The following is a 23,606-nucleotide window of genomic DNA, read 5'->3' as shown; positions in this document are numbered from 1 at the left end:
GTTTTTTATTACTCTCTAGTATTTTTTTATTTGATTCGTAGTTTATTATTCAACCAATGTTTGGTAGAGCACCCGTTGTAACGGTTTTCTAGGTGTGGTGAAGGAGAGTCGGACCAAAACGCAGCATGTAGATTGCGATCCATGTTTAATCAAACAAACGTAAACACGAAATAACACAAACACTACAAAACAATAAACTTAACCAAAACCGAAACAGCCTATACTTGTCAACTAACACAGCGACAGGAACAAAGACACTAAGGACAATCACCCACGACAAACTCAAAGAATATGGCTGCCTAAATATGGTTCCCAATCAGAGACAACGATAAACACCTGCCTCTGATTGAGAACCACTCCAGACAGCCATAGACTTTGCTAGATACCCCACTAAGCTACAATCCCAATACCAACACCAAAACACACCACAATACAAAAACCCCATGCCACACCCTGGCCTGACCCAATACATAAAGATAAACACAAAATACTTCGACCAGGGCGTGACACCCGTGTTTTCATTTTCTTCGTTCTTCTCGGTCTTAAAAGGGGCAATCTGCGGGTGCTTCATCCATTTTGGGACTTCTGAATTAAGGAAATGTTCCCATTGGTTCTTGAAGAATATAACTTAGAAATGCCTCATGAGCTTAGTTCAACTGTCGTGCCTCATCAGAACCCAAATTATAAGCTTCTTTCACTCCTATGTTTGTAAACAAAGTAAATATAAACAGACATGCCTCAATATGGTTAAAACTATAATTGTAATATCATGGTTGGTCAGTCCTTGCATCCATAGCTCTGTCTATGAATTTGAGAGATTTTTACTGAAACGGGAGGGGAGAACACAGTTATTGTTTCAACAGCTTTAAAGGGAAAGTTCAGTTTACAAAGTAATGTTAGATGGTTGGTTCCTCACCCTGAAAGCGATCTGGCCTAGGAGAAACTAATCCACGTTTCAGTTTTCTTTAAATAGCCACTATAAATTTCAGCTAACTTTGGCCTCCGTAGTGGAAATTCCACGGAAGTCGTTCTACCACAGCAGGTCCATCAGACAATAGAAATGCTTGTTCATATTGGCAGTTTGAAGTGACTCAAATCGTATATAGCTCAGGACCTCAGACTGGTGCAAAGGTTCACCTTCCAACATGGCTTACATCTGCTATGACAGGCTCATTGTCCAGCCTCCCTTCCAGGCTTCTATTTTTCCCAGTCTGTTTGCTCCTATTTTTCCCAGTCTGTTTGTTTCTAGTCCTCCTTGTTTCAACCCTTGCCTGCCCTAACTCTGAACCCGCCTGCCTGACCACTCTGCCTGTTCTGACTACCAGCCTGCCTATCCCCTTTTACTGTTTTGGACTCTGATCTGGTTTCTGACCCCTGCCTGGCCTGACCTCGAGACTGCCTATCATCTGGTACTGTTTGGACTCTGACCTGGTTTATTAACTATCGCCTGTCCCCGGCCTGCCTTTGCCTACTCCCTTTGTTATAATAAATATCGGAGCTCTACCATCTGCCTCCTGTGTCTGCATTTGGGTCTTGCTTTGTGCCCTTATAGCTTTCCCCATCCTGATGAGCACTTCCACAGTTTACCCTCCTGCTGAACTTTTCTTCCTGCGGACTGAATCCCTGTATGGCTGTTTAATTGTGCATGCATCTAAACAACCATAGTCAATGTCAGTTCTCCCTGGACATAATTCTCAGTAATCTGAACCAGGAGTGGTCAACCAGGTGTGTGTTTGAATGTGGACATTTTCTTACAATAAACTCCCCTTAACCTGGACATCCACCTTATCTTTGTTCTGACCGGACATTCTGTAGCCGTTGCTACCGGTCTTAAGCCAGCACTTAAGGTTAATTTGTTATATTCATGGTCCTTAGATTCTCTACAACCCTACCCCTATTCTTCAATATATATATATACTATTTAGCAGATGCTTTATCCAAAGCAACTTACAGTTATGTGTAAGTGATTTTTTTTCTTTCTTGTGGGAGCCCCCAGCAGGAATCGAACCATACAACCATACTGAAGAATCGCCATGACATTCTAATGGGAATGAATGTGATATTAGTGAATATATTACAGCCTTCATTACATTGTAGACAAGATACCTACCAGACAGCAGTACCAGAAGGAATATGGATATGAGAGCCACCAAATGTCTACAAAGCCCTCTCACATTTCCATTATCAGATTTTGCACTAGTGTTTGCAACTTTTGTGATTCCACCTCTGAGGCCTGCATCATCTTTTTCTTCGGGATCAGCTCGAAATGTAGGCTATGCCTATGCTTCTACTCTCTGGTAGTTTAAACTCTATTTGACCTGTAGACATTCAAACAGAGTGGGTGCACAGGAAATGACACGGGGAAATCACAATGATTGATAAGACTTGTGCAGTATATTGTAGCCCTTTTATGAACTCCCAAACGTAATATTTCGTTTGTGCAATATCTTTTTTTTTTTAAATGTGTAGCCAAGGTCAGAGAGAAAATGTTCAGTGAACTATTGCTTTAACTACCAAGTGCATTTTGTAATGCAAACTTGGTTTATCACAATCATGCTATTTAGTAGATTTCTTTCGATCAGTTGATTATTCATCTAAATGTTTTTTCAGAAATGGAACAGGAATGTTTTTCCCCTAATGAATCTGCACCCTATCCCATGTTGTTCCTATTGCGTTTACTGTCAGGAACTGCTATACACAGTCAATTATTCATAGTTGATCATTGAACAATTGGGTAACAGCGCAGCTTCTTTTTTTTTCAAATTAAAATATTTGGTCTATCTTAATACCTGGCCATTTGGTAACACTCTATTTTGCATGGGTATATGTCCTGAATTATTATGGGCGGAAAATAACTAACCATAGAAATTAAATGACCATGTGCTGTATAAGTTAATTTATGAAGTTATTTGACCAGAAGTCCCTACAAGAATAGTAAACAAACACACATTTGACCAACTGGGGACATTTTGTTAGTCCGCACAAGGTCAAATGCTATTTCTAGAGGATTTTGGGGTTAGTGTTAGGGTTAGAATTATGTTTAGGGTTAGGAGCTTGGGTTAGTTTTAGGGTTAGGGTTAAAGATGAGGTTTTTGGGTTAAGGTTAGAGTAAGAGTATGGGTTAGGTTTAGGTTTAGGGGTTAGGGAAAATAGGAATTTGAATGGGACTGAATTGTGTGTCCCCACAAGGTTAGCTGAACAAGACTGTGTATGTGTGTTTGTGTGTGTTTTCCTACCTTATCAGGAACCCAATGTCCTAGCAGTTCACCCAAATGTCCTGACAGTCAGGACTTTTTCATGTCCTCAATTTGTTTGAATGTTATTTTAAGTTTAAGGGTTAGGTTTTGGGGTGGGGTTAGGGTTTTGGGGGTTAAGGTTAGAGTTAGGGAAAATAGGATTTTTAATGGTCAAACATTTTTACCCCGAAAAAAAGAACCAAAGCTGTGTCTGTACAAGTATTAGCACATGCTATTTAATTACCAGAAAATCTACTAAGTTTAAATACCGAGAAAAAAATCATATTCATCTGAAAGTCCCAAGAAATACCGCAAAATCAGAAGTGCCCATTTATTGCCTTTACACCAAAGATATGGTCATTATGCCAGGGTTCTCCCAAAATAAGATTGTTGCTGCTCCAATATTGCCTGCGCCACTATGTAAATATTTCACAGCAAGTGAAACAGATATTTAGTAATGATAGAATAACTTTGATCGCCAATTACACTGTTGTGAATTGCGAAACAGGCCGTTCATAAATTCTTTGCTTAGTCATGTTGCTCAATTAATTATCGACACAGAGTGCGAACTTAAGACTCACACAGAAGGCACCCGGAGTAGGCTATAGCGGTGTCGAATCATACAAACTTTGTAACCGCAGTCAAATAAATGTCAAATTACCGAAGTTGCTATACCTGCTAGATAACCTCCAACGAATAACAGAATATATCATATTCGAGTTGCTGATTATACAGATAGCAGATCGGCTCATGAATAACAGGGAGATGAATAGAGGGCATTTTTTTAATATCAAGGTACAGAATCTTAACCGGACCAACTCTGTAAAAACCAAATCGATATCTATGCTCAAACCGTTTGTTGATCATACATTCTCTACGGAAGCTCTCACATGTGCAGCAATACGAGACAGCGCAGAGAAGCAAGGGGAACGTTCGAGCAGTATTTTGGCATGCGTAGGCGAGAGACGTGCTTTGATAATGCAACCTATGGATTACCGAATAAAGTTAGTCATTTGGGGTTTCAGTGGGACAGTAACGATAGGGAAATAGCCTAGGCTCTATACAAGGCGATATAAATCTACTACCTGAGTCAGTAGATACATTTTGCAATAATGTAGACTAAATCAAGTGTACGCCAAAAGTTTCCTTTGCAGTGATATGTAGATGAGCAAACGAATAAATGAGCTACCACTTCCGCTTGTCCAGCCAGAGATCAATTAACCAAATATACAGCCAGAGATTCAGTAAAACAAGAGCACATTGATTATCAGACAAGTCACGGGGTTTTGGTCGGGAGTAGCCTAGGACAGGCTACTTACACAAGTGAAGCGCAAAATCCACTTGTAGGCCTTATAATATGGTAGCAAAATATTTTGATCAGCTAATATATGACCAAACTAAATAAAGATGATCAGTAGCACTTCCCCAGGCTAATTATTGCCAAATATCCAAACGGAGATTCAGTGAAAAGAAAAGAAAAATCTGACATTTTATTGATTTATCTATAAGAGTCTACCACGCTTGTCTAAAAGCAGCGCGATGCCGCTGTCCCAATCAAAACCGTGCTGAAATGATAATAGGTGACCAAACACATAGGCCCATATAAACAATAATTAGGCAAAAGGTATGTTGTGTAATTGCATTAGTGCGACATAAGGGGGGGGATGCTGTAATTTCCTGGGTTTTGTCATTACATTTTTTCGGGAATGTATGGACCCGGGAGCAGTCCCGGGACAGTCCCAGGATCCTGGTGTTAATCCCTAGCACATACCACTATTGCTGTAAATCTGTTTCCCACGTAAATATAAATCAGTGAACACACACATTGTACTCCATAGATACAGGTGCTTTACTAACCTATTACACAGTAATTACATACATAATGTAATGTTACAATAGTTCTGGTATAGGCTGAGGGATGTAAACTGTAGCCGGCCATTATTTTCTGTTCCAAATGTTCTTTTAAAACAACAATAACAGAATTATGTCAGGGTGAAAAGCTTTCAATTTAAATTCTAAAAACGGGCTTAACATTACTTTCTTAGAAATAAAAGGAGCCACCTAGAACCAAAAAGGGTTATTCAGCTGTTCATATAGGAGAACCCTTTGTAAAAAAACTTTTGTTCCAGGTAGAACCGGTTTGGTTCCAGGTAGAACCCTTCTGGGTTCCATGTAAAAACCTTTCCACAGAGGGTTCTACATGGAACCCTAAAGAGTTCTACCTGGAACCAAAAAGGGTTCCCCTATGGGAATAGCTGGAGAACCCTTTGCAACCCTTTTTTCTAATAGTGTACTGCAAATGATTATAATCGTTATTCCTTTCATGACAAAAATAATAAATTGCTTTACAGCACTTTTTAAAACAAAACAGTATCAGTCAGGCGCTTCTGAATGTTCACAATTTTTTGTAAAATTCAGAATGATGCAGTCATTTGGTTCTGGGATGTAACAACCAATACCTGTGAAAACAAGGTCCAAATAGGTCAGTAGTGTTTTACAGTAGATGTACAATTAATGTGACAAATAGATTGTTGTATATAACACTTGCTTTTGCCCTTAATTCTGTAGAAAGAGAGAGAGAGACAGATATTCTAAATCATAACTCACCCACATCAGGTCTGACCACAGGTCCATTCTTCCCAGTCTGAACAAGGAGCTCCCAGTAAGTGTGCTCAGCATTGTCCCCGGCAACACCATTCACACTCTCCAGGAAAGGACCATAGTTGAGGTCCTCTGTGTAGGTAAACCTGGAAGAACAATGCTCACTGACTACTGACATAATATAAAATAACTGGCACACCACCTGCCAATTATAATACCATTTATCCATTGCAACAGCAAGAAAACCACCATTACTTTTTCACGTTGGAAACAGAAAAATCCTGTATCACTCAATGCCATGCAAGAATTGACACATAGAACAGTATCTGTAAATTAGAATATAAAACGATTTCTCAAACTGTAACATCTGTATTGCATATATGAGCTATTCTAGAAATCAATCTGACAATGGAATGTCTACTCACTTGAAGTCTGCATTGGTCTGCTGCAGTCTCCTCATGGCACCGAGTAGGATCCCTCTGAACACAATGTCAGTTGACTATCGTCAACTCGATGGGGTTTGGTCCATATGCCTCTGTAATAAAATTGTAATTAAAAATTAACTACACTGTGTAGGTTATAAAGATAACATTACAAAAATGTAAATATATTCCACATTACTTTCAGTCAGGATCCCATGAACCAGCAACAGCAGAGCTGCTTGCTTCTTATATAGTATTCCTAGACTTGTAGCCACTCATTTAGTCTGGTTACAGTCTGTTTAGCTGTCCTTCCACTCCTTGCCACTCATTGTCATGCTGAACATATGACGCAGAGTACAAGGAGTGGAATGTTAACAGACTGGTACCCAGGCTAACTCCTTTAGGGACCTTTTGGAATTTATGGAACGGTGTACACAGAGGAATTTGGGGGGATGGGTCATGCTATTTCAATTTAAGTCCGGTGCAGGTTTAGTAGTTTTTAAATTCAGTACAGGGGAAGGTCATGCAATTTATAATAGACAGTCTCCACTGATAAATAGGAGAGCTTTTCGAGCTGCGTGCCCAGTGGCTGGGAGCGCAGCCTGCAGGTTAACGTTTTTCCGTCATGAATGATGTTCTAGAAGTAGCTTTGCAGAGTTTAGCTAATGAATGATGGGTTAATGTGCATACTCTTCTAAGTTAAGCTACACATATTTAGCCTGTCTGTCTTCACTGTTCTTAAGCCCAATTACGCACTTGGCCTCCCCGCTGCCTCTCTGCTATTCCTCTTCGGTCTTGTGCAGTCCCAGGAAAAGCTAAACTGCAATAGCTTGTTGGACACTTACACTATATGACCAGGAGAATGGGGACACCTGCTTGTCGAACATCGCATTCCAAAATCATGGGCATTCATTTGGAGTTGGCCCCCCAACATTCTCCACTCTTCTGGGAAGGCTTTCCACTAGATGTTGGAACATTGCTGCGGGGACTTGCTTCCATTTAGCCACAAGACCATTAGTGAGGACAGGCACTGATGTTGGGCGATTAGGCCTGGCTCATAGTTGGCGTTCCAATTCCTTCCAAAGGTGTTTAATGGTGTTGAGGTCAGGGTTCTATGCAGGCTAGTCAAGTTCTTCCACTCTGAACTGATCTGGATGGGGCATTGTCATGTGTAACGGATGTGAAACGGCTAGCTAGTTAGCGGTGGTGCGCGCTAAAAAGGGCCGCGGCTTTTGTGGATCGATGGGTAACGATGCTTCGTGGGTGACTGTTGTTGATGTGTGCCGAGGGTCCCTGGTTCGCGCCCGGGTATGGGCGAGGGGACGGTCTAAAGTTATACTGTTACACATGCTGAAACAGGAAAGGGCCTTCCCCAAACTGTTGCCACAAAGTTGGAAGCACAGAATCGTCTAGAATGTCATTGAATGCTGTAGGGTTAAGATTTCCCTTCACTGGAACTAAGGGGCCTAGCCCGAACCATGAAAAATAGCCCCAGACCATTATTCCTCTTCCACCAAACTCTACAGTTGGCACTACAAATTTGTCTGTCGGACTGCCAGATGGTGAAGCGTGATTCCAATGGCGGCGAGCTTTACATCACTCCAGCCGACTCTTGGTATTGCACATGGTGATCTTAGGCTTGTGTGTGGCTACTCGGCCGTTGAAACCCGTTTCATGAAGCTCCCGACAAACAGTTATTGTGCTGACGTTGCTTCCAGAGGCAATTTGGAACTCGGTAGTGAGTGTTGCAACTGACCAGACAATTTTTACGCGCTACGCACTCCAGCACTTGGCGGTCCTGTTCTGTGAGCTTGTGTGGCCTACCACTTTGCAGCTGAGCCGTTGCTGCTCTTATACATTTCCACTTCACAATAACAGCACTTACAGTTGACCGGGGTAGCTCTAGCGTTTCAGAAACTTGATATACTGACTTGTTGAAAATATGGCATCCTATGACAGTGCCACATTGAAAGTTACTGAGCTCTTCAGTAAGCCATTCTACTGTCAATGTTTGTCTATGGAGATTGCATGGCTGTGTGCCGATTTTATACACCTGTCAGCAACGGGTGTGACTGAAATAGACGAATCCACTAATTTGAAGGAGTATCCACATACTTTTCTATATATCGTGTATTTTGAGCATTTTCTTTAGTAATTGCATATTCAAGGAGAGATGCAAGCATAATATTGCTTTCTGAATATAAAATAGGTCTACAGCATCCAAAATAATTGGTGGGGAGTTTGAAAGGAGAGAGTGCGCATGATCACATTGGCTGGTGATGATAAATTGATGATAAGATCCAGGCGAGTTGACAACCATTAGAAAAATGGAAATCGCAATCCACTTGAGCAAAGATGCATGCACAATGCAACGATTAACTTTTACATGCTGACACAAAGATGTGCAGGCCACATGGCGCTTGTTCTTGAATTGCTATATTTATCACTTCAAATCAAAGTTTACTTGTCACGTGTGCCGAATACAACAGGTGTTGACCTTACAGTGAAATGCTTACTTACAGGCTCTAACCAATAGTGCAAAAAAGGTATTCGGTGAACAATAGATAAGTAAATAAATAAAAACAACAGTAAAAAAAACCTGTGAAAAATAACAGTAGCATCTGTTTGGGCGGTATGCAAATTGGAGTGGGGTCTAGGGTTTCTGGGATAATGGTGTTGATGTGAGCCATTACCAGCCTTTCAAAGCACTTCATGGCTACGGACATGAGTGCTACGGGTCTGTAGTCATTTAGGCAGGTTGTATTTGTGTTCTAGGGCACCGGGACTATGGTGGTCTGCTTGAAACATGTTGGTATTACAGACTCAATCAGGGACATGTTGGTTGGTCAGCACATGCCCGGAGCACACGTCCTGGTAATCCGTCTGGCCCCGCAGCCTGTTTAAAGGTCAACATAAAGGTTTAAAGTGTCACTTTCATTACAGTTAATGTACATTTCAGTATTACTTGCCGTTAAGACAATGTCTACAGACCACCATGAAAGCACTGATTGATCTGGAAACACTGTATAGGCTAGCGTGCAGTAGAATGAGTTGATTAGTTGATTGATAGGCCTACATGTGTAGGCTACTGAAGATCGATTAATGATAACCTGTCCTGTCATCTAGTGTGGATACTCACCACCAGTGTATTATACACTCTAATCCCACTGGGCACACACTGGTTGAATACATGTTGTTTCAACATAATTTCAATTAAATGATGTTGAATCGATGTGGAATAGAACCCCACAGTGGAGGTGTCATAATACCCATTAAACCTAGCAGTCAAACAGGGAAATGGTTCCAAATAGTTTTTTCACCATTCATTTTTCTCCTATGGGATTTTAGAAACACTTAAAATAAGGGCTGTGTTTCATGTAGGCTTACCCTGGCGTGACGTAAATCTCTCAGACAAGGTGAGTTTTACCAATATAGTCGGCTCTATTTAATCTCAGATTCTAAAATGCCAATTAGCATCAAAGTAGACATCATGCAAGACTACAAATCACTGTAAGCTCCTCCACGTCATCTCTAGCTAACAGATATTGGGTCAATTTAAAACTTCACAGAATTGTTCACAGAATTCACAGAATTGTCCATTTAAAGAAATCTAGAAAATGTATGAATTACTTCATTTAGCTAGTATTAGATAGTTAATCCTGAGATTCTTACCTTTCCTCGATTCGTCAGTCTTGTCAGATAATCATGGCATTTGTAATTCTTTTTGATAGCCACATCAGTAGCTAATTTGCATTTTATTTTGGGTGGGTAAATACAGGCGAATATATTGATAAAGTCACCTTGTCCGAGAGATTTACATGGTTATCAAAACTTCACGCCAGGGTAAGCCCTTATTTTAAGTGTTTCTAAAAACACCTATGGGTAAATGAATGGTGGAAAAACGATTGGAGCCATTTCCCTGTTTGACTGCTAGGTTTTATGGGTATTATGAGTCACACTGTGTGTCACGTTCTGACCTTTATTTCCTTTGTTTTGTATTTATTTAGTATGGTCAGGGCGTGAGTTGGGTGGGCAGTCTGTTTGATTTTCTATGATTTGGGATTTCTATGTTTCGGCCTAGTATGGTTCTCAATCAGAGGCAGGTGTCGTTAGTTGTCTCTGATTGAGAATCATACTTAGGTAGCCTGGGTTGCACTGTTTGTTTGTGGGTGATTGTTCCTGTCTCTGTGTTTGCACCAGATAGGACTGTTTTTTTTTTTTCCACATTTCTTGTTTTTGTAGTCAGTTGTTCATGTGTACCTTAACGTATTAAAAAGAACCATGGACACTTACCACGCCGCATATTGGTCCTCTGATCCTTTTCGCCTCTCCTCTTCGGAAGAAGAGGAGGAAATCCCTGACACTGTGGTACTCTAGATGTTGACTTGACATCTGTGCCCAGTGGGATAGTTCTGTATCATTAGTTATCGTCCTTGGTGTGGATGGCCCTAAAGGGCATGCAAAACTGTGTGAGTCAAGGGGCAATTTTCAGACAGGCTATATGCACAAATTTGGAATACAATTGCAAAAGAGGAACGTGACAGAGGGACAATTTTTTTGCCCAATGAAGGTAGGACAAAGGCTAAATAGCACTACATCAATGAAGACATGCTCCCATTCTATAGTCTGTGTGTGAAACAAGTTCTCAGGGTTATGACGTTGGATGCCAACCACTAATAAACTCCGCAGAGGCAGGGTGACAACACTAGCTAGCTAGGACAACAGTAGACCATGTCCTTCGCCCCCTCCTGTTGGGCACTGTTATCCTGCAGTTCTGTTAATGACAGTGAGGGCAGATGTTCAGCAGGTGTTAGCGAAGGACACTAGCTAACTAGGACTCCAGTACACAGCAGGTGGGATGGGTAGCTAGCTAGCACACAGGTAGACAGTATACTTCAGCCCCGTCTGTCGGGCACTGTTTTCCCCAGTTCTGTTAACGATTTCAAGGGCAGGTGTTTGGCAGGTGGTAGCAAAGGACGACTGAGTGCTAACTAACTAGCTAGCTAGGACTCCGGTAGGCTGGACACATACAGAAGACACATACAGTATACAGAAGATAGCCCAAGTCCATATTATGGCAAGAACAGTTCAAATTAGCAAAGAGAAATGACAGTCCATCATTACTTCAAGACATGAACGTCAGTCAATACGGAACATTTCAAAAACTTTGAAAGTTTCTTCAAATCAGTCGCAAAAACCATCAAGCGCTATGATGAAACTGCCTCTCATGAGGACCGCCACATGAATGGAAGACTCAGAGTTACCTCTGCTGCAGAGGATAAGTTCATTAGAGTTACCAGCCTCAGAAATTGAAGCCCAAATAAATGCTTCACAGAAGTATCTCAAATATAAAATATATTTTGATTTGTTTAACATTTTTTAGTTACTACATGATTCCACATGTGTTATGACATAGTTTTGATGTCTTTACTATTATTCTACAATGTAGAACATAGTAAAAATAAAGGAAAACCCTTGAATAACTAAGTAGGTGTTATAAAACATTTGACCGGTAGTACTTTTTTTTTTTAAAGGATACCATTTTAATAAGGAGAATCTCCACTTTCTAATTATGTAAGGCTGGGCAGTGTATTTAGTTGACATCAAACGCTAGGCCAGAAATAGAAGTTCCTACTTCCTCGTTATGCAGACATAAGCACACTTGGCACCATTGAGGTGCGGATGTTCATTTTCTACACAAGTTGTTATTTATCAGTTTTGTCCTAAGAACAGGTTGTAGTGGTAAAATAAAAGGGATACATTTGTTGGTGCCACTTAGGTGAAATGGAATTCTAAGTGTCACTCCAGTCAAAACAGGCTCTGCGAACGGTAGATGCCATTCATTTGCTATGGGCTAGTGTTAGTGTTCCAGTTTAGACAATGATATGTAGCCATTTTTCAGCCATGAATTTTGACTCGTTCTATTGTCCAGCTGTTAGAGGAAATTATAAGTTGAGATGATTAATTATGTATACATTATTGATTAGAACCATTTATTCTAATACTATTATGTTATGATATGAAAAGTATGAGTTTTTGGTTGAGCTGTTACTGAAAATGTAAGCAGAACGAATTAATTGTCTGTGCCTCCTGGGAGGTTTAAGGGGGAGGAATAAGATAGTTTTTCAAACAGATAAGAATGTTTTGGTTGGATTCCATTAGTGGAGAGAAGTATATCTTTTAGACAGGTTGGAATGTAGTTTATGAGGGGAGTAAAAAAATCTCTAGGACTGAATACTACGCCATTGTAAGGCTGGGAGAGGGTGTGAAACTGATGACGTCATTTTATGTTCTCTTTCTTTAAAATGTAATGTTCTTTGTATTTTGGGTTAGTACTCTCTTGTAATAAACGCTGTTACTTTTGACTTTTAAGACTGGTCTCATTCTACTTCATGCATAATTAATGAACTTACAATCATTAATGAATTAGAAATGAGTGCGAATTGGTTTTGGCAATTAAACATAAAGGAATTTAGAATTCCTCTATCAATTTGGTCCTTCGAATGCCGGATCTAAATATCTCTCACTGTGCCTTGGGGTAGTACGCTGGAAAACGTGCACGGACTAGTTTTTGACTCGTTTTACTAAAGACCTGACCTCTGAATTGAGGTTAAAATTGAAACAGGCCTGCGTATTATCACAGAGGACAGAGGGAGTGACTAGATTCAAACGAACAGTGCTTCCCAGCCGGCAGCCAGGTAAAGTAGCCTTTATTCTTGATTTTGGGAGAATTGAGTTTTTTAATTGATGTTGTGAGAATTCATCAATAGTGAGAACTTTGCTATCCCCACAAGGATGTATGATCATCATACAATGGGTTTTGTAGAACCGATATACACGGAAGCAGGTTCGAAAATAACCTGTGGTAATGTGCACTACCGTAAATAAACTAAAACTTAGTCATGAGTGGCACACCAGCCCGAGATTAAGAAGGGATATTAAATAGGTACTGGGAGATAGGACGGTGATTTTGTACAAATACTGGGCGTAGAGAGACGGCAAGCGCAAGATAACTGGATTGGTCATGTGAATAGTGGCAGTATTGATCACCGTCCCGATTCAACTAATACTACGGAAAATATCCAAATAAGGAGGAGAGGGAAACTTAAATCTAAAGAAATGAGATAAAAGCCACATCTATAGAAATGAGGTTTCCATGCGAGAGGGAAATATAACAATTAGTGGCGTGAGATAACGATTATTAGAGTTCTTTACTGACACAACCGGAAAATAAGATTTTAACTAGGGCCTTACAAACCCTGGGCTTATAGTTGTTAGGTTAGACCTAAAAATCTGATTCAAAAGTCAAAACTATTGGTAAGATTTCCATAAAAGAGCTAAACTTAATCATGAGAGATTAAGACAGAAAAGGAAGGATTGTTTAGCCGAATAAGGAGGAGAGGGTAACTTAAATCTAATGCGAGAGGGAAATCTAACAATTAGCGGCGTGAGATAACGATTATTAGAGTTCTTTACTGACACAACCGGAAAATAAGATTTTAACTAGGGCCTTACAAACCCTGGGCTTATAGTTGTTAGGTTAGACCTAAAAATCTGATTCAAAAGTCAAAACTATTGGTAAGATTTCCATAAAAGAGCTAAACTTAATCGTGAGAAACGCACCCGCCCGAGATTAAGACGGGATATTAAATAAGGTACTGGGAAATAGGACGGTAATCTTGTAAAAATATTGATCATCGTTCCTATTGAACTAATACTACTGAAATATCCAAATAAAAATACACATAGCCAGACAGAAAAACTAAGCAATTGAGTAACGGTAAATTGTTAATTCGTAGAAAGCCACACATATAGAATTTAAAAATTATATAGAAAGGCATAGATAAGTGATTAGATACCATAGCTACAAGAGAACGGCAAGGATTTAGAATGGGTGGGAAGGCTTCAAAGAAAGCCCCGGAACTAACGGGAGACGAGCGATACATGGAACAGAGAGACAGGAGAAACATCGATTTCGGTCTAAGATGGAGGAAAAAATACAATTTTGATGGCCTTCTAAATGTAGAAAAGCTGGAATCGCTTATAAAACAAATACATAAGGAATGTGGTAATAATGTGAAAAAGCAGGATAAACAAGGGTTATACACAGCCGGAGTTTGGCTTTCGGAAACAAAAAAGAGAATAGGACGCGCCGAAAAAGAGATTAAATTTAACAAGGTTCGAGAGACACTACCCACCGTTCCCGCAGATAGAGAAGTTAACCAATTGGGTGGGCGTGAGGGTAACAAACTATATCTTCCTCGATTATACCAACAATGCAGAGATAATCCAGTCGACGAATTTGTGATTATAAGAATACGGCTGCTGGAGCAACCCAAGTCGAGAAAAATGAACAAGGTGAGTCAAAAGAAAAATACAAGATGTTTTAATTGTAACAAAATTGGACATTTCGCCCGGGAGTGTAACACCCCACGAAAAAATCGTCAACAGGTTGTAATTTAACTGTGGGGAAGTCAGAGGCGACAATCGAGTAAAGAAAGGGAACTGAGGGAAAACTTTGGGCGTTTAAATTTGGGCTATTTTCTGTTGTCTAGATGTCGGAGTAACAAATACAGATAACTGTGAAAATGGGTATATTTGCGAAGAGTCTCAGGCAATTCCATTGTACTAGTAGGGGAGTGGTGAGCGCAACAGTCTCACCAACGGTAATCCACGGAGGTATTTAACTAAAATTGATTTTAGATCGTAATTGACCTATTTGCATGTTTTGCCTGAAAAATACGGTCGCCAGTGTTTGCAAAAGATATAACTGAACGGATATTATGTGTTCTATAAAAGAAGTCATTAAAAATAATGGCGAGACAATTTCGATGTAAAACGCTATTTCGCCCAAAATGATCTGGTGGAATAATGTATTGAGAAGGGAGTCGTAATTAAATAGATGTATCATAGAAGAGAGAGAGTTACCTAAAGTTAAATGGAGGGGATAACGGAGAGATACGATACAATTCCAGCCTGCCCTGACGTTATGGCTATTTGTGAGTCAATTGACATGAGAAGTTTAACACAAAAACATGGCGTTTAAATGTTAGGATATAGTATGTTGAGAAGTTCGGTTGGGTTTACTCTGATGATTAGAATTTAAAACTGAACTCAATCTGAATAGGGAATATATATTTTACAAAGGCGGGCAGATTTGTGTCTATAGCCAAGCAACGGAATTGCTAGACACTCAAATGGGGCTATATAGTGTAACGCTTTGGACTATAAATTAGGTAAGAATAGTTTAATCGTAAAAAGTTGTGATTGTTTTTCTGATTATTGATTTTTGGTTAAGGTAACACCAGTGAATTTGAACAAAAAGTAACGTATTCTAAAAATGATCTGATTTCCGTTCTCGTTGCGGGGAACAAATGAAAAGTCTTATCTTAAAGGGACAGTGCATGGTAATCACAGTGGTTTGAGTGTATGACAGTGGAAAAAATATTGTGGGACGGCAATTCGAAGAGAGAAAAATAAGTTACATGATACATCAAGAGATTTAAAACGAACGACGTGAAGGGATCATAAGAATTATTGGGTGTCGTTGTAGGAGTAAATGTTTGGGTTAAGGGGATTTCCCTGTTCCCAGAGACAAGGCATTTTTAAGGCGAGCACTCACTAATGCTGGTCTGAGTTTGTAATTAGACAAGTGAATAACGTAATGGGAATAGAGTTGTAATTAAAATACTAAGTCAAAGACGAGACAGGTATTTAGAGCAAAATGGATTCTAAATGATAACAAAGAGACAATTATGATTTATGCCCATCGAAAAGCTTTTATAAAATTGGCGAATTTAGAGATGTTGGTTGGGGTGGTAAATTATAATTCAGGATTTGAACAGATGTGATAAATTAGGTTTGGTTAATCGAACAAGAATTATTTACAATCCATTTGAAGTCGCTACGAATTGGCAGGTTGAGCGCTTGATGATGACGTCACTAGCGAGACACTTTTGTCACCAGGGACTGGGGATAACGGAGCAAACTGTATGGCTGTTAGTGTGTGTATCGAGGCTTCGAGTAACCTTTCAGAAGTTGAGATAAAAGTGTTTTGTTTATTGGTTATGGTCAATTTTAGGGTTTGATTTAACTTAGTTGAACAGTGTGTTCTGGCGGGTTTAGGTAGAACTCTTTGTTCCGGAACGGATGAGAGTTAACCAAAATAAGTAAATTAAAGGAGCCATGAGAGAATGCGAATGCACATTTATTAAATATCGGGGATTAAATTACGGATTCCTTACACTGTGAAATGTACGACATTTGCGGCAGAGAGAAAAAGTAATGCATTGGATAATAATGTTATCGGGTTAATTGTATCTAAAGGTAGCATGGTCATTTAAGTAAACATATCCGTAGACGATGTTTAAAACTTATGATTATTGATTTGAGTCAAAGGGGAATTGTCATTAGGTTTTAGAGGCACGCTCACACAGGTGACTATTTCTATTGTAAGGATAAAGGGATCTTTATGTCTAATATGGTATGACCTTTTGACCTTATCATGACTGGCTTCTGAGGTCTGATCAGCCTCGGGGGAGAGTCATTTGTATAATGAATGGGGTCATATTGAGTTACTAGTTTTAAGGTAAATTCATTAGAAATGAAGCAGTTTTGGTTGAGGGCTTAGAATTACTGCTTGAGCCACAAATGAGAAAGGGGTTCAGGATTCCGTCTTATAACATTAGCTGTGAAGTTTTTTGAATGGGCTATTAGGGAGTTGGTATTGTAACAGAGAGAAAGTCATATTCATCATTGAGAATAAATAGGGGAAGATAACATATTTTGAGCCAACAGGGCAGGGAAGAAATTGAGGTCTTTTTTTGTTTGGTTTTAACACCCGTTTACAGGAGTGTCAAAAGACGGGGGACATTACCTGTGTAATGGGGGAGGGTGTCCGTATGGGGATTACATGATAACCAACTTGGGACAGTTCTGGGATTGGAGAAGAGGATATCCTTATAGCATAGGGAATCCCACAAAGGTGGATAGGTTTTCCATGATATGGGGGAAACCTGGGAGCACTGTTGAACTTTGTAAAGGTGATGAAATCCTACTAACCATCAAAACTATTAAGCTCTCTGATGCAGGCACTTACACCCCCGGACTACAAAGGACCGGGACAGACACGGTGGGTGTGTTTTCTATTAAGGTACTGCCAAAACCAGAGGTCCCAGACGAACCAGGGCCAGACACACTCCTCTACCACCCCTGGACCGAACCTGCCACCACTGTGTTAAAAATCTCATTCAGGTAATTAATGTTAGACTATTCAGCTATTGATCAATTAGGCACGGAGACTGGTTTTGATGGTAGGGACAATTTGTGGCTGTCTTATACAGAATAGACTTGCTTAGGATATGCTTCTTGCTAGTCAGGGGGGCGCCTGCAAGATGTTCGGTGAACAATGTTGTACGTATATCCCTAATAACACCAGTCCAGATGGTAGTATATCTAAGGGCCTTAATGGGCTTGATGCACTATCTGTTGAGATGAGGACCATGGCGGGAGTGGAGGAGTCTGTTGTCTTGGCCTGGTTTGGTAAGTATACTGGTGTGACGTAGAAGTCCGTCACTGGCCGCGGGCAGCATTTGGTTCGTTAACGCACACACATATTCATCACTCCTCCCTGCGCCATTATACCATAAGTTAACAATGTGGGTCGACACACAAATTAACTTCTGTCTTGGTGCATGCATTTCACACTTGTCAATGTTCATATTTGAGAGATACAATAATTATTATACTTATCAATGTTGTGGATGAGCGAATTGTTTGTTTGTTCTGTTCCTCTCTCTCCATCTCTGTAGCTTCCGGGTATGCTGGAAAAGGACCCGAGCTAAGGGAATTGGGTTGGCTTTATAGTGCCTGTCCCAAATGGCTCATTAATGCATATGGGCATATTGAAAGATATTGTCAGTAGTGATGTAATGTTGTAAATGTTATGTTGTGATATTGTTTAAAACCGTGTTGCAATGTATATCCTTTAGTATGTTTAGTTCATGGAAAATGTAGGTTTGTATTGTTAATTGATTAATTAATGAGGGTTAATTGTTCTGAGGGGAGGGGCTAGCCCTACAAAAGGGAGCCTCTCTTTCAGTCAGGAGGAGAGGCAATTTTGGATTGAGCTGTGGATGGGGCGGCATTGTTTTTAAGCTGTCCCATAAGGTAGACGTTGATGGCAGTACTGTTGTTTTTTGTTCCGGAATCACTTGTAAATAAACACCTTTGCACAGAAGAACTTTTGCGGCTCCGCCATCTTTTTATTTTGATAGAGGTTAGGTTATCCAGTTTAGCCTTCTGGCCTAATCTACGTGACATATGGTGGCAGTGGTGGGATGGCGTACCGCAAATCAGTGAATTCCAACAAGAGAGGTAAAGGAATGCGTACAGGATTGCGTTCTCAGCAACAGCATCAACTGTCAGAAAAGGTACCTGAAGTTGAACCGGGGTGGAATACCATGGAATCGTCTGGTGAAGAAGAGGTCAAGTATGAGAAACTAGGAGCCCGACCGCGGGGCCAAAGACAACCAGAACTGGGTGAGCTGCTGACTGAAGGAGCAGTTGGGGGACCAGAACCACACCCAACCATGGTAACCCTTTTTCAGCAACTTTTCACCTGCCTTGAGAGGAGGGACGAAGACCTCAAGCAGGAGTTACGTGGCCTACGCCAATCTATCCTCACAGCTCCCCACCAGGCGGAACTCGTCAGTGAGAGCCCAAGATTGGGTCTTCCAACACCAGGACGACAAAGGCTCGATGCAGCAGGGACTTCAACTCCACAGCAGGCACCCCAAGCAGTAATGAGGCCAGCACCAGGAGACCAGTCCAGCAGTGTTAACGTCCATCTTCCAGCATTCCTGAGGAAGGAGCCAAAGATGCCCTCATACCAGCAGGGGGAGGACATTGAAAACTACCTGCTGAGGTTTGAGCGCATGGCTAAGACGTGGCAGTGGCCTGAGGTAGAGTGGGCCTGCAGGCTTGTCCCATTGCTCACGGGCAAGGCCTTAGAGGCTTACACAGCAATGGATGAGGGGCTGGCCAATGTCTACAAGGGCTTGAAGGAAGCGCTGCTGGTGAAGTTTGACATCTCACCGGAAACCTACCGTCAACGCTTCAGAGCTGCATCAACGCCATCGGGTGAGTCGCCGACAGAGACGTACCACCGCCTCAAGGGTCTCTACCGACGATGGGTTCGACCGGAGGAGAAGACACAGGACGAAATCGGGGAGGTCATCATCCTCGAGCAACTTCTACAAGTTCTACCACACGACATTCGAACCTGGGTCCGAGAGCACGAGACCAAGGACGGGCTTATGGCGACCAAGCTTGCACTGCAGTATCTTAATGCACGTAAAGGGGGCCCACCACAACCTGCAGCACCCGCTCCAAGGAGTCTCAGAGACACAAGGGACATCAGAAACGCCAGAGATGGTGGAGGTAACTCTGGGGGTTATGTGTCTGGGAGGGAGGTAAGGGATCATGCAGTTCGCTCTGATGGGAGGGGTCTGACCTGTTTTTACTGCCGGCAGCAGGGGCACAAAGCTTCAATGTGTCCGCTACGTAAATCCAAGCTCTCAGGTTACTGTTATGTACCCAGAGAGGGGGATGGTGTTCAGAATAGACAGACTCGGGAAGGGTCATGCTTGGTACCTGTAAAAGTGAATGGTAAAAGTCTTACTGCAATGATTGACACCGGCAGTTCCCTGTCATTGATCAGAAAAGGTAATGTACCTGTTAATGACATTGATTATGGTCATCAGACACTGATCCAATGTGTCCATGGTGACCAGTCACAGCAGCCCACAGGTGAGCTCACAGTTGAGATTCAGGGTCAGAAATACCTCCTCAAAGTTGGGGTAATGGAGAAGCTACATTTTGAGATGATTTTGGGGAGGGATGTGCCTGTACTCTCTGATCTGTTGGGAAGTGTGGGGGGTCAGCTATATGAGCAGTCAGTTTGCCAGTCTGATGTTCAGATGGCATGTTCAGTTGTCACTCGTGCCCAGGCCAAAGCTGGTTTACAACCTCTGCCTGACTTGTGTGATAGTCTGTGCGAGGGGGGAACCAAAGGGCCCAGAAAGTCACGCCGCCAGCGGCGTCTTGAGAAGTATGTGGGAACCCCTGTACCTGTTGCTGATGTGTCTGGGTTAGAGGTGCAATGGGATGTTCCACAAAATTTTGCTACACTGCAGAAGTCTGACGCAACCTTGAAATGTTTGTTTGACAAGGCCTTAGCTGGGGACAGTCAATCTTCATGTGGGGGGATTTACACAGTAGACAACCACATACTCTACCTTGGGTCAGAGGCAGATAGCAGGAAGTTGGTGGTGCCATCTACCTGTAGACCACTTGTTCTCAACCTTGCACATACAGTTCCATGGGCAGGCCATCTAGGGCAACATAAGACCTATCTTAGGCTAGGCTCCCGTTTCTTTTGGCCCTCCATGTATACTGATGTACAAAAATACTGCAAATCATGCCCCACGTGCCAGAAAACCAGTGCTGTCCGTAGGTCTGAACGGGCTCCTCTATGTTCACTGCCAGTTATCTCTACCCCATTCAAGAGAATTGCAATGGACATTGTTGGACCCTTGGAGAAGAGTAGTGCAGGTTACAAGTATATATTGGTGATCTGTGACTATGCCACCCGGTTCCCAGAAGCCTTCCCACTCCGTTCCATAACCACTCCAAAAATAATCAGTGCTCTTGTTCAGCTCTTCTCTCGTGTAGGAATCCCAGATGAAATCCTGACGGACCAAGGGACAAACTTCACCTCGCGACTGATGGTTCAACTCCACCGACAGTTGGGCATTAAAGGCTTGAGGACTACTCCCTACCATCCCCAAACGGATGGGCTCGTAGAGAGATTCAATCAAACGCTCAAGAACATGCTGAGGAAGTTTGTGGCTGACACTGGTAAAGACTGGGATAAGTGGTTACCCTTTCTGCTTTTTGCTTACAGGGAGGTGCCTCAGGCATCGACAGGTTTCTCGCCATTCGAACTCCTCTATGGATGGCCAGTGCAAGGACCACTGGACCCGCTGAAGAAGTGCTGGGAAGGTTCCCCAGTAGCTACCTCAGGACAGGGGATTGTCCAGTATGTCCTCCAGATGCGAGACAGGTTGGAACGGTACCGAGAGGAAGCTAGAGCAAACCTTCAGCAAGCCCAGAAGGCCCAGAAGAGAGGCTATGACCAGCACGCTCGCCACAGAGAGTTTGAGCCAGGACAGAAAGTCCTGCTCCTCCTTCCCTCGTCTACCAGCAAGCTCCTTGCGCAATGGCAAGGACCGTACCTAATCAGGAGGAAGATGGACCCAGTGACCTACGAGGTGCTGCACCCGGACAAGGGTAAGAAGAAGCAAACCTACCATGTGAACCTTCTCAAGGCCTGGGAGGAGAAAGAGGAACTCTCCAAAGGAAAGTCCTTTCTGGTCCGCAGAGTAGAAGAGGATGAGTCGGATGGGGTCACAGAGGCATGTAAGGGAAGACCCCCCTGTATTGGACAAAAATGAATGGCAACATATTGGCAGTGGCCAAACCATATACACATTGTCCAATACCACCCAATTCGGCGTTGATTCATGCAAAGCATATTGCAAATGCCATATGGCTATTGCCAGTTGTAACACTTTAAAAATTCAACAGGTGGCGAATCCGCTCCACCGTGGTTTTTCATATTGGATATGTAACCCAAGTCAACATCCAAAAGCAAAATTTTGAAAAAATGAATTTTTTGTAAAAAACTTATCACCCCTTAAAAAAGTGCTTTCTGGACCGTTTTTCGAAATTCTTTCGATTTTTTTTTGTCAATTACACATGTGTAAGAACTGTATGAATATACTTTTGTCCAATTTTATTATCATAATTTTTTTTTTTTTTTTTTTACATGCGCATAAGGAATATGTTTTGTCCATTTTCAATATGATTTCATACGAAGTCAAAAGTCAAAAGTCAAAAATGTCAAAATTTTGTAAAAAACTTCACACACCCTTAAAAAAGTGCTTTCTGGACTGTTTTTCAAAATTCTTTCAAATTTTGTGTCAATTACACACGTATAAGAACTGTATCAACATACTTTAGTTGTATTTTAATATCATATATATATATTTTTCTTTTTACTTGTGCATAAGGAATATGATTTGTCCATTTACAATATGATTTCATAGGAAGTCAAAAGTCAAAGTCAAAATTCACTTTTTTTGGGGCCAAATGCCATATGAAATTTGACATGCTCAAAAATGCAAAAATTGACTGGTCTGATGAACACAGGATGGCCGAGCAGTGATAGTTGTACATTTCCATCACTCGTTGTGTTGATTTCATCATGTCCATTAGGTGATTTTTTTTCACTATAGAATCATATTGCAAGTGCACGTGCATTTGCAATATGGTTCAATGGACAATTACCATATGAAATTTGACATGCTCAAAAATGTTAAATTGACTGGTCTGATGAACACAGGATGGCCGAGCAGTGATAGTTGTACATTTCCATCACTCGTTGTGTTGATTTCATCATGTCCATTTGTTTATGTTTTCTCACTTTTGCAAAGTCACTGTGCATTTGCAATATGGTTCAATGGGCATGTACCATCACGATTTTGTCATGCTATAAAAATCCTGCAGGAATGCAAAATTGACTGGTCTGATGAACACAGGATGGCCGAGCAGTGATAGTTGTACATTTCCATCACTCGTTGTGTTGATTTCATCATGTCCATTTGTTTATGTTTTCTCACTTTTGCAAAGTCACTGTGCATTTGCAATATGGTTCAATGGGCATGTACCATCACGATTTTGTCATGCTATAAAAACCATGCAGGAATGTGAAATTGACTGGCCCGATGAACTCGGGATGGCTGGGCAGTGATTCTGGTTCATCTCAATGGCTCGTTAGGGTTGATTTCAGAATGTCACTTTTGGTGATGGTACCTCACTGTTTAAACATATTGCAAATGGACAAGAGTCACCAGCAAGTCACCGTCCATCAGTCAATTAGATATCATTCTGACAACAAACTGATACAAACTGACACTAAACCCACTTTTTCCAACTCGTTTAGTAGCCAACTATCACATACTTCAGAGCTGGCCCAAAATTCACAACGCCTTATGTTCAAACCATAAAAAAACATAAAACACGTAGTTACGTTCTAGCTGCGGGTCCATTTCTTATGTTATGTGTAGGCCTAGCTGAGGCGACCCCGAATCCCAAGTTTCGGCTCGATCGGTCATTTGGTGTCCGAGCAAAACCCTAATTGGTGCTGAAAATCCACTTTTTTCCATGACTTGCTACGGGGTCCTTGAATGAGCTATCGGACAGAAACGTTGGGGTCTGTCTATAT

The 23,606-nt window shown here is 41.4% G+C and overlaps 1 long non-coding RNA gene across 1 annotated transcript; it reads right to left on the bottom strand.

The window, feature by feature from the left end:
- Window positions 1-5,057: 5,057 nt before the first annotated feature.
- Window positions 5,058-9,133, bottom strand: LOC135559656 (uncharacterized). Its single transcript, XR_010458493.1, has 4 exons — window positions 8,953-9,133; window positions 6,263-6,372; window positions 5,844-5,983; window positions 5,058-5,695 (listed from the first exon to the last, which is right to left on the bottom strand). It is a non-coding gene; the product is annotated as an uncharacterized LOC135559656 (long non-coding RNA).
- Between the last annotated feature and the right edge of the window lie 14,473 nt (window positions 9,134-23,606).

Source organism: Oncorhynchus nerka, linkage group LG14, assembly GCF_034236695.1.
Source record: "Oncorhynchus nerka isolate Pitt River linkage group LG14, Oner_Uvic_2.0, whole genome shotgun sequence".
In the NCBI taxonomy this organism is placed as follows: Eukaryota; Metazoa; Chordata; class Actinopteri; order Salmoniformes; family Salmonidae; genus Oncorhynchus; species Oncorhynchus nerka.
This window is presented reverse-complemented; position numbering and strand designations above follow the sequence as displayed.